Consider the following 12,050-nt stretch of genomic DNA (forward strand, 5'->3'; position numbering starts at 1 on the left):
TAATAAAACCAAATAATTAAACAAATATATGAATTGATCTCAGAGCATCGCTCTCGTCTTTAAATTTTTTGGCAATTATCATTATTTTAAGAAATTCTCAAAACAGCTAGACAATGTACTTATTAGTAAGGGTTAGTAACAAGTAACTCCTACTAAGAAAAATCAGATACAGAAATATCACTTCTAAAAAATAAAACCCAAATTCCCTACAAACTCTACCCTTTTGGCATGTCAATTATTTGGCATGGAGGGCATCACATAAACTGTGTAAGGACACAGACAGTGATAAGAAATACTGCACAAGCATAACAGCAGGGGACATTACCAAATAGAGCAATGCACATGTGATAGACTCCCATCACTCTCTATAAAAGGGGCAGCAAACCACCACCAAGTACAGGAACCAAGCAAAGGTAAGTCCCTTTGGGTCTTATGTATTAAAATGCTGCCAATCATCATATGTGTCATACAGATTTTTTATTTATTTTTTAGTATAAAAGATAAGCATTTTTAAAGCTATAAACAGATGGTAGGTAGCTTCACTTTTCCCAACATATTTTAAATTAACATATGATGAACATTTGCTGTTTTTTTTTTTTTCAGAAGTCTGCATTGAAGTCTAACGGAAGAAAAACCCCTGTTCACCTGGTGTCCACCAAGGTAAATGGAATGCAAAGATTTTGTGTTATGAGTGATGAGCATCACAAATTTTGGTACTTCTTTAAATTCTGATATGACAATAGCTATACAGTATATTCATTTGACTGTGCTCGTCATTATCTAGACATGATTTATCTTACCTAACTAACCGTCTTTTTACTTCACTTCCAGTAAAGGGTCATCATGAGTGGTGATTCGGAAATGGAGTGTTTTGGCCCGGCGGCCATTTACCTCCGGAAGCCAGAAAGGGAGCGTATAGAAGCTCAGAACACCCCCTTTGATGCTAAAACAGCCTACTTCGTGAGTGAGCCCACTGAGATGTACCTCAAGGGGAAACTTGTCAAGAAAGAGGGTGGTAAAGCCACCGTGGAGACTCTGTGTGGAAAGGTAAGGACACAGCACTGAAATTTAAGTTTCACATTTACAAACAGTTGGATGTAGAAACCAGCTACAGCTATGCATGCAACTTGATAGTCCGACAACCAATTAGAGCCATTTGTTGTAAACAAAGTCCACAGCGCATAGATGACTTGTATGACAGCGTGACTGTTACTTTTCTGTCAACAATACAGAAGTACTTCCCAAACAATTTGGCTGGTGAGCAGATCATTGCCGGGGCATAGTCATTACTCAACAGAGCGTCTCCAGACCATCTTTCCTCAAGAAATGTTTTGGGAAAAGTTCAAGCTGGCTTCCAGTCTAGGAAATAGTCACAAGCTTAAAGGCTTAAAAACATTTATAAACAAAAGAAGTTATTACTTAAGGCGCTCTAAAAAGCTTTACAGAAACTGACTCAGTATCAAAGATGCAGGATTTGCTATCTAAATAACGTATATGTCTTTAAACCACTTCTCACGTAGGGAAAATAGGCCAAATGCTCTAAGACATATACCAGAATTTCATTGAGGATGATTTTTTTTTTGCCTGCTCTGGAGTTGGTCATCCGCCCATAATCGATTCATATTTGACCACAGAGAAGAGGCACTTGATTCTTGCTACACCCTTTAGTTCGCATGATTGTGGAAAAGGATTTTTACTGCCCCAGGATAATGAGGCCAAGCACATCTCAGCTTTGCAAGACCAAAAAAAAAAAGTCAAGAACAATTCTACACAGTTCACTGACCACATTCGCACTGAACATTATATGGGGCAAACATTTTCTGACATCTCGAGAAACTCTTTTAAAGATTGTGAGATTATGCTGGGATATCATGGCTTATTATGTTTTGCACTAACCTTCCAGCTCAAGTACATGCTATAATTAAAGCAAAAGGGAGGATAGCAAAAGATGTCCTGAAATGCATGTAGTTTCATTCACATTAGTAAGCTGTCATTAACATTTGCAGTTTTGTATGTACATTTGAAAGGAATGCAGGAAATGTGTAGGAAAGTAGCACCCTACTGTATTTTACTTTACTTTATTCAACTGTCCTGTCTTTTCAAATTAGACAAATATGACTGCTAGTTGGTAACTCAGCTTATGTCTGTACCTCCTCTCTCCCTTTGTCAGACCATCACTGTAAAGGACGATGGCATCTTCCCCATGAACCCACCAAAGTTTGACAAGATTGAGGACATGGCCATGATGACCCACCTCAACGAGCCTGCTGTGCTGTATAACCTCAAAGAGCGCTATGCAGCATGGATGATCTACGTGAGTTTGTCTTCATCAGTAGATGAAACTTATCATGATTACAGGAAGATGTGTCACTACTGATCCTCTCCTACTCCACAGACCTACTCTGGGCTGTTCTGCGTCACCGTGAACCCCTACAAGTGGCTCCCAGTGTACGATGCAGTGGTTGTTGCAGGATACAGAGGCAAAAAGAGGATTGAGGCTCCACCCCACATCTTCTCCATCTCTGATAACGCCTATCAGTTCATGCTCCAAGGTACCGATCAGTTTATAAGATAGTGTAGGTTCATATGTACAGCAGCCATACTTCAGAAGTCAACTAACTATTTTTTTATAATTCTAATGTCTTCCAGATAGGGAAAATCAGTCAATCCTGATTACGTAAGTGACAACAGTTTTACATGATGACACATATTTTACATATATAATAGCAATATTAAAGGTGTTTTAATTATATCTCTGATCACACCTCTCAAACCAGTGGAGAATCTGGTGCAGGAAAGACTGTCAACACCAAACGTGTCATCCAGTACTTTGCGACAATCGCAGTTGCTGGAGGAAAGAAATCTGAGCATGTTTCTGGGAAAATGCAGGTAAAGGAACTCATCCCAAGAAGTGTCAGTTAAGCTCACACAGACATATTGATCATGTTCTATGACCATCAGGTATGAAGTATTGTTTTTTTTCTCCTGGATTGTTTTCTAAATGAAGGGGTCGCTAGAGGATCAAATCATTGCAGCCAACCCACTGCTGGAGGCTTATGGTAATGCCAAGACTGTGAGGAATGACAACTCATCCCGCTTTGTAAGTCTTCATTAACTAAATTGTAGAAAACAATATTTTAAAAAAGCAAAAAGTTATACAGTAACTCTTATCAACATTCTTCTTCTGAATAGGGTAAATTCATCAGAATCCATTTTGGGACAACTGGAAAGTTGGCCTCTGCAGACATTGAAACATGTAAGGCTAATAATGACAGAGCACTTGGTTTGGTTATGTGCGTTCAACTCATAGAAAATCTACTGTTTTCTTACTCCCATATTGTTTTGCCTTGTTGTACAGATTTGCTGGAGAAGTCTCGAGTGACGTTCCAGCTGTCTGCTGAGAGAAGTTACCACATCTTCTACCAGCTCATGACAGGCCACAAACCTGAGCTACTGGGTAGAATATGATAAGTTTTTTTAACACTATTACCTGCTGTGTAATGGATATTTGCTGACAAGAATTCACTTTTTTTTCTCAGAGGCTCTACTCATCACCACCAACCCTTATGACTACCCCATGGTCAGTCAGGGAGAAATCACTGTCAAGAGTATCGATGACGTTGAAGAATTCATTGCTACTGATGTAAGAATCATAAAATATACACAACTGTTAAAACATTGGAAAGGAATGTTTTAATTTCTGTTTTTAAACCTATGTTTTTTTTATTTCATTTAATACATAGACTGCCATTGACATCCTGGGCTTCACTGCAGAGGAGAAGATCAGCATGTTTAAGCTGACTGGAGCTGTGATGCAACATGGAAACATGAAGTTTAAGCAGAAGCAGCGAGAAGAGCAGGCTGAGCCTGATGGCACTGAGGGTATGTTGCATTTCACTTTCCTTTTGTTTATTAAAAAAACTGTTTTACTAAATGTTCTTTCTTTCTTTTTCAGTGGCAGACAAAATCTCATACCTCATGGGCCTGAACTCTGCAGACCTGCTGAAGGCTCTGTGTTATCCCAGAGTGAAAGTTGGAAATGAGTTTGTGACCAAGGGTCAGACTGTCCCACAGGTGAAATGTTCTCATACAGTCATGAGATCACTTTATAATGTTTAACTGAAACGTTAAACTAATTTATTGTTTGTGCTGACCACATCCAATCAAATAATCAGTGACATTTGTTTCTGTAAAATCAGGTCAACAATGCAGTGATGGCTCTCTCCAAGTCTGTCTATGAGAAAATGTTCTTGTGGATGGTCATCAGAATCAATGAGATGCTGGACACCAAACAGCCAAGGCAGTTCTTCATCGGTGTGCTCGACATTGCTGGGTTTGAAATCTTTGATGTAAGTTTGGTTATACAATTTAATATTTTTAAATGTTAATGCATAAAGAATTGTGTATCAAAATGTGTTAATTATCCTAAAGTTATGTAGGCTTGATTAAATGCTAATCCACCTTTTTCTTTTTAATTATCAGTTCAACAGCTTGGAGCAGCTGTGCATCAACTTCACCAACGAAAAACTGCAACAGTTTTTCAACCATCACATGTTTGTCCTGGAGCAAGAAGAGTACAAGAAAGAGGGAATTGAGTGGGAGTTCATTGACTTTGGTATGGACTTGGCTGCTTGCATTGAGCTTATTGAGAAGGTGAGGCACTTGCTGTATTTTCAAAAACACAGAAGATCGTGTAATGGCTTGAAAGCTGCTGTTTAAATTAACCTTTTCATTTCATTGTGACAGCCAATGGGCATCTTCTCCATCCTTGAAGAGGAGTGCATGTTCCCCAAGGCAACAGACACGACCTTCAAGAACAAACTTTATGACCAACATCTTGGAAAAAGTGCCCCGTTCCAGAAACCCAAAGCTACCAAAGGCAAAGCTGAGGCGCATTTCTCCCTGGTGCACTATGCTGGCACTGTTGACTACAATGTCAATGGCTGGCTGGACAAGAACAAAGACCCTCTGAACGACTCTGTAGTCCAGCTGTACCAGAAGTCTTCAGTCAAACTCTTGGCTTTCCTTTATGCATCACACTCCTCAGCTGACGGTACCTGTTGATTTCTATCTCTACATTGTTGAATACTAAAATTTTAAATTTAGGATCAAATTACTTGTGAATTGAATCATCATATCATGTTATTGTTTTACTGACAGCTGAGGGTGGCGGTGGCGGTGGCAAGAAAGGTGGCAAGAAGAAGGGAGGCTCCTTCCAGACGGTGTCTGCATTGTTCCGGGTAAGATACGAAAAGAACAACAAATGTATTTTCATTTATGTTTGCATTGATCCATTTGTTAATTAAATTTTCATTCTTCAGGAGAATTTGGGCAAGCTGATGACCAACTTGAGGAGCACTCATCCTCATTTCGTACGCTGTTTGATTCCCAACGAATCAAAGACACCAGGTACCTCATCATCAAAAGAACAGTATCATTAAATGTGTATTAAACGTTTGTCAGTTTATCACTACCTTCTGATAAATGTACGTTATATTATAGGTCTCATGGAGAACTTCTTGGTCATCCACCAGCTGAGGTGTAACGGTGTGCTGGAAGGTATCAGGATCTGCAGGAAAGGTTTCCCCAGCAGGATCCTCTATGGTGACTTCAAGCAGAGGTAGAAGAAGCATCATCTTCACAAGCACTAAAGAGCATGTTCTTTTTGTTTCGTCTTTAAGATAATGTATCTGACTAAACTAATGAAATATTATGCATTTAGATACAAAGTATTGAATGCCAGTGTCATCCCTGAGGGACAGTTCATCGACAACAAGAAGGCCTCAGAGAAACTCTTGGGCTCTATTGATGTTGACCATACTCAGTACAAATTTGGACACACAAAGGTACAGTTAAAAATGCTGTTTACAGAGAGGTGTAGCTCACACTATTGTCACTAATCAACAACTTTATAAGGCTTTTGCTTTACGGACTCTCAGGTGTTCTTCAAAGCCGGTCTGCTGGGAACTCTGGAGGAGATGAGAGATGAGAAACTGGCTGAGCTGGTCACAATGACTCAGGCTCTCTGCAGAGGTTTCCTCATGAGGACAGAGTTTGTCAAGATGATGGAAAGAAGGTAATGCTTCTGTCTGTTGCAGATCTTTAAATTTAGAAGCTGGAACTTTATATAATAAATAATAATTTTCCAACTCACTTTTTCTTTGTTTCATCAGAGAAGCAATTTTTGCCATCCAGTATAACATCCGCGCATTCATGAATGTCAAAACCTGGCCATGGATGAAGCTGTACTTCAAGATTAAGCCTCTGCTGAAGAGTGCAGAGACTGAGAAAGAGATGGCCCAAATGAAAGAGGAGTTTGCAAAGACCAAAGAAGACCTAACAAAGGCTCTGGCTAAGAAGAAAGAACTGGAGGAGAAGATGGTTTCTCTGCTACAGGAGAAGAATGACTTATTGTTGCAAGTGCAGTCTGTGAGTGTGATCACCAAACCGCAATCACATGTATACTAGATTTCCAAAATGAAACAAATCATTTGACTAACAGACATACTTGCATTGACTTTTAGGAAGGTGAAAACCTTGCTGATGCAGAGGAAAGGTGTGAGGGGCTCATTAAAGCAAAAATCCAGCTTGAGGCCAAACTCAAAGAGACATCCGAGAGACTGGAGGATGAGGAGGAAATGAATGCCGAGCTGACTGCAAAGAAGAGGAAGCTGGAGGATGAGTGCTCTGAGTTGAAGAAAGACATTGATGACTTAGAGCTCACCCTGGCCAAAGTGGAAAAAGAGAAACATGCCACTGAGAACAAGGTTATATGACTTGTGCCCTTAATACCATTAAGATATCACTTTACTTCTGTGTTAATAAAAAAACTTTGAGCTTATTAAATTTCATGCCAAACTTTATAGGTCAAAAACCTTACAGAGGAAATGGCTTCTCAAGATGAGGCCATTGCCAAGTTGACCAAAGAGAAGAAAGCCCTCCAAGAGGCCCATCAGCAGACCCTCGATGATCTCCAGGCAGAGGAAGACAAAGTCAACACTCTGACAAAGGCTAAGACCAAGCTGGAGCAACAAGTGGATGATGTGAGTTCTTATAAATACTGTATATTTGAATACATCAACATATATTGAAATCCCCCTTCAAACTGCTCACATTGTTCATATATTCAATAGCTTGAAGGCTCTCTGGAGCAAGAAAAGAAGCTCCGTATGGATCTTGAGCGAGCAAAAAGGAAGCTGGAAGGAGATCTGAAACTGGCTCAGGAATCCATCATGGATCTGGAGAATGACAAGCAGCAGTCTGAAGAGAAAATAAAGAAGTAAGAATACGAATTTATGTATTGGTATTGGTAAGGGACTCTGTGAGAGGCTTTACAGCTTTAATGTGTGAAAACTTTTCCTCCCCTTTAGAAAGGACTTTGAGATAAGCCAGCTCCTGAGTAAGATTGAGGATGAGCAGTCTCTTGGAATCCAGTTACAGAAAAAGATAAAGGAACTTCAGGTACACTTAGAGTATCAGTCATAGCAAGAGAAAGTTCATATATCTTTAAGAAGTTCCTCTTAAACTTTTTCTGTGTTTCAGGCTCGAATTGAGGAGCTGGAAGAGGAGATTGAGGCTGAGAGGGCTGCTCGGGCCAAGGTGGAGAAGCAGAGGTCTGATCTCGCCAGGGAACTTGAGGAGATCAGCGAGAGGCTTGAAGAAGCTGGTGGAGCCACTGCAGCTCAGATCGAGATGAACAAGAAGCGCGAGGCCGAGTTTCAAAAGCTGCGTCGTGATCTCGAAGAGTCCACCCTGCAGCACGAGGCCACCGCTGCAGCTCTCCGCAAGAAGCAGGCCGACAGCGTGGCAGAGCTGGGAGAACAGATTGATAACCTCCAGAGAGTCAAACAGAAGCTGGAGAAAGAGAAGAGCGAATATAAGATGGAAATCGATGACCTCTCAAGCAATATGGAGTCTATTGCCAAAGCAAAGGTGATTGATAAATGTACATTAAGTGAAAAGAAACTTCAGTCTTTTTGTTTTTACTAATATATGTTTTCTTTTATCAGGCTAACCTTGAAAAAATGTGCAGGACATTAGAGGATCAACTAAGTGAGCTCAAATCCAAGAACGATGAGAACGTTCGCCAGCTGAATGACATTAGTGCACAGAAAGCGCGACTTCAAACTGAAACTGGTATGAACTTCACTTTACAGCTACTTTAAAGTACAAAACTACAAAATCAAAGCTCCTACAAAAGGAGACAACCCTGCATCCCTTAACAGCTTCTTACAGTGTTCATTTAAATTTTACAAGTTAAATATGGAGACATGTTCTTACGGTAGTTTTCATGGTGATGATACAGCAAGTTGACAAATCCAAGATTTAAGTTCTTCTTCAGTTGCAACAGCAAAAAATGTGTGGGGCATCAGTTATGTATTTACAACCTTTATGTGAAATCTACATCTTGTGATCCTCTGATGTACATACCATTAATGATGATCTTTGAATAGGTGAAAGTATTCGTCAGCTGGAGGAGAAGGAAGCTCTTGTGTCTCAGCTGACCAGAGGCAAACAGGCTTACACTCAGCAGATTGAAGAGCTGAAGAGGCACATAGAGGAGGAAGTTAAGGTAACAATTTATAATGCAGCGAGATACTCACAGAGATAAGAGGCCATGTAATGATTGGGTTCAAATATTAATCACATTTATTTTGTAGGCCAAGAACGCCCTGGCTCATGCTGTTCAGTCGTCTCGTCATGACTGTGACCTGCTCAGAGAGCAGTATGAGGAGGAGCAGGAGGCCAAAGCTGAGCTGCAGCGTGCAATGTCCAAGGCTAACAGCGAGGTGGCTCAGTGGAGAGCCAAGTATGAGACTGATGCCATTCAGCGCACTGAGGAGCTGGAGGAGGCAAAGTCAGTCTTCAGTTTTATCTCTGTCCACTTGTAATAGTGTTATGTTTTGACACTGTAAGTTTGAAAATGGATTATTGTTAACAGGAAAAAGCTTGCTCAGCGTCTTCAGGATGCAGAGGAATCCATCGAGGCTGTGAATGCCAAATGTGCCTCTCTGGAAAAGACTAAACAGAGACTGCAGGGTGAAGTGGAGGACCTGATGATCGATGTGGAGAGAGCTAACGCTCTGGCTGCAAACCTTGACAAGAAACAAAGGAACTTTGACAAGGTATCACATTTTTGTGTGCACATGTGAGTGTGAGATGTGGGGTAAACAAAAAAAGGGAACACTAAACAATTTTGTAAACCTTCAGGTTCTTGCAGAGTGGAAGCAAAAATATGAGGAGAGTCAGGCAGAGCTGGAAGGATCTCAAAAAGAGGCTCGCTCAATGAGCACTGAGCTTTTCAAACTGAAAAATTCCTATGAAGAATCTCTTGACCAACTGGAGACCCTGAAGAGGGAGAACAAGAACCTCCAACGTAAGACAATGAATCCTGTCCTTCTTTTCTTAATACACAATCTGTCTTAAGTATTCTGATGATTAAAAATACCTTTTTTATGTCTTTGCAACCATAATCTGCACCAACAGAGGAGATCTCAGACCTGAGTGAACAACTTGGTGAGACTGGTAAGACAATCCATGAACTGGAGAAGGGGAAGAAGACAGTGGAAACTGAGAAGTCCGAAATTCAGACTGCTTTGGAGGAGGCAGAGGTAAAACTGAGCTCCATTTATATATAGTTACAGTGACAGGAGAACCACCATGTCCAAATATAAAATTCAGACACTGAACAACAGAACGATATGTAGTGAAAACAGAAATGTATAACTCTTAACCAAACTAAAAATCTGAACCAAAGATGCAAACCTAAAATACTGCAAAAAAGAACTAAACATAAGCGGCATATCTGTGTAAGACTCATCCTGCAAAGGTGTCAGACATGACACGTCTAAGCTATACTTCACTATGACTCAGTTTCTCTATTTTTAATAAATGAAATGTCCTGTGCTACAGCTGATAAAGGTCACACTTTTTCACAGGCTACCCTGGAGCATGAGGAATCCAAGATTCTCCGTGTTCAGCTTGAACTGACCCAGGTCAAGAGTGAGATTGACAGAAAACTTGCAGAGAAGGACGAGGAGATTGAACAGATCAAGAGGAACAGCCAGAGAGTGATGGAGTCCATGCAGAGCACTCTGGATGCAGAGGTCAGAAGCAGGAATGATGCCCTGAGAGTCAAGAAGAAGATGGAGGGAGACCTCAACGAGATGGAGATTCAGTTGAGCCATGCAAACCGCCAGGCAGCTGAAGCCCAGAAACAGCTGAGGAATGTGCAGGGACAGCTTAAGGTAAGTTGGAATATTGTGGCAGAGCATCTTGTTTTTAAGAAGCAGCTGAAAGCTGATATCTATCAATTTTGTACAATTCAGGATGCCCAGCTGCACCTTGATGAAGCCATTAGAGGTCAGGAAGACATGAAGGAGCAGGTTGCAATGGTGGAGCGCAGGAACAATCTAATGGTGGCTGAGATCGAGGAGCTGAGAGTTGCTCTGGAGCAGACAGACAGAGGACGCAAAGTAGCTGAACAGGAGCTGGTGGATGCCAGCGAGCGTGTGGGACTGCTGCACTCTCAGGTATGTGAAGATTTAAATAAAGATAAGTTTAACAACTAACAACTTAAAATGACAGTATTTAATCCAAACTATTACTTGTCCAGAATACCAGCCTCATCAATACTAAGAAGAAACTGGAGGCTGACCTTATTCAGATCCAAGGTGAAGTGGAAGATGCTGTTCAGGAATCAAGAAATGCTGAAGAGAAGGCAAAGAAGGCCATCACTGATGTGAGTCATCATGATCCTTATCTAAGCCATGTATTCAATACATGTGTAACACTCTAACAATTGAAAACACAAAACCTTTACGATTTCAGGCTGCCATGATGGCAGAAGAGCTGAAGAAGGAGCAGGACACCAGTTCTCATTTGGAGAGGATGAAGAAGAACCTGGAGGTGACAGTGAAGGACCTGCAGCACCGTCTGGATGAGGCTGAAAATCTGGCCATGAAGGGTGGAAAGAAGCAGCTCCAGAAACTGGAGTCCAGGGCATGTATCACGAGGACAACCTTATTCCGTATTTGCTGTAAACCTGGAAAAGACTTTTAATTTTAAAAATCATTGCATTTTGGTTCCATCAAGGTTCGAGAATTGGAGGCTGAAGTTGATGCTGAACAGAGACGTGGTGCTGATGCTGTCAAGGGAGTGCGAAAATATGAGAGAAGAGTGAAGGAGCTCACCTATCAGGTCAATTGCTATTCACATCACATGCATAATAAAGAAGACTATCAAATTATTACCATATTTAAGCGAGGATTACATTTGTATTACAATATTTTGTTATTTCTTACAACAGACTGAGGAGGACAAGAAGAATATCACCCGACTCCAAGATCTAGTGGACAAGCTGCAGCTCAAAGTGAAATCCTACAAGCGACAGGCTGAGGAGGCTGTGAGTACACTGGATAATCATCACACATATTTTGACAGTGTCACTCCCATCCGCTGATTCGGACTTTATTATGGCTCATTTTGCAGGAGGAGCAGGCCAACTCTCACCTGTCCAGGTACAGGAAGGTGCAGCACGAAATGGAGGAAGCTCAGGAGCGTGCTGACATCGCTGAGTCCCAGGTCAACAAGCTGAGGGCAAAGAGTCGTGAAATTAACAAGGTAAAAAAATAACAGTAGAATTCATTTTGTGGAAATGTTCGTCTTATTAAACCTTGTTCATTTATGTTTAACATGTCATTGTTGCACTATTTCAGAGCAAGGATGCGGAAGAGTGATGAAGACATGAAGATTATACAGTAACAAGAAATCATACAATATGAGTATCTTGTTACTTGTTCCTTTTAACATGTAAAGTGACAACCTAAAGTCAATAAAAAGTTGTTGCAACAAATTTGTCTGTGATTAAATAACTGATATGTATTTCAAACCTTACGAGGTACCAAATATACTGTGTGTAGGTACAATGATGTAATTCTATAATATCTACATAGATATTACATACACACACATATATACTGTATTTATATTTCCATATATTGGACATGTTTTTAATTATTAGATATCACCATTAAGCTTCCACAGATTAT

At 40.6% G+C, this 12,050-nt stretch overlaps 1 pseudogene across 1 annotated transcript; it reads left to right on the forward strand.

Moving 5' to 3' along the window:
- The first annotated feature begins 643 nt into the window (after positions 1-643).
- LOC311486901 (myosin heavy chain, fast skeletal muscle-like) lies at positions 644-11,738 on the forward strand (annotated as a pseudogene). Its single transcript has 35 exons — positions 644-1,047; positions 2,171-2,314; positions 2,396-2,552; positions 2,650-2,677; positions 2,778-3,100; positions 3,193-3,256; positions 3,359-3,457; positions 3,540-3,643; positions 3,744-3,882; positions 3,956-4,074; positions 4,200-4,349; positions 4,483-4,653; positions 4,747-5,240; positions 5,322-5,409; positions 5,503-5,620; positions 5,723-5,846; positions 5,940-6,076; positions 6,174-6,429; positions 6,525-6,767; positions 6,867-7,043; positions 7,134-7,279; positions 7,371-7,461; positions 7,543-7,932; positions 8,010-8,136; positions 8,454-8,572; positions 8,661-8,857; positions 8,942-9,125; positions 9,211-9,376; positions 9,487-9,611; positions 9,939-10,532; positions 10,616-10,741; positions 10,831-11,001; positions 11,095-11,404; positions 11,491-11,622; positions 11,718-11,738. The product of its transcript is annotated as a myosin heavy chain, fast skeletal muscle-like (transcript).
- The last annotated feature ends 312 nt before the right edge of the window (positions 11,739-12,050 follow it).

The sequence above is a fragment of the Chelon labrosus genome, assembly GCF_963514085.1.
Source record: "Chelon labrosus genome assembly, chromosome: 4".
Taxonomy (NCBI): Eukaryota; Metazoa; Chordata; class Actinopteri; order Mugiliformes; family Mugilidae; genus Chelon; species Chelon labrosus.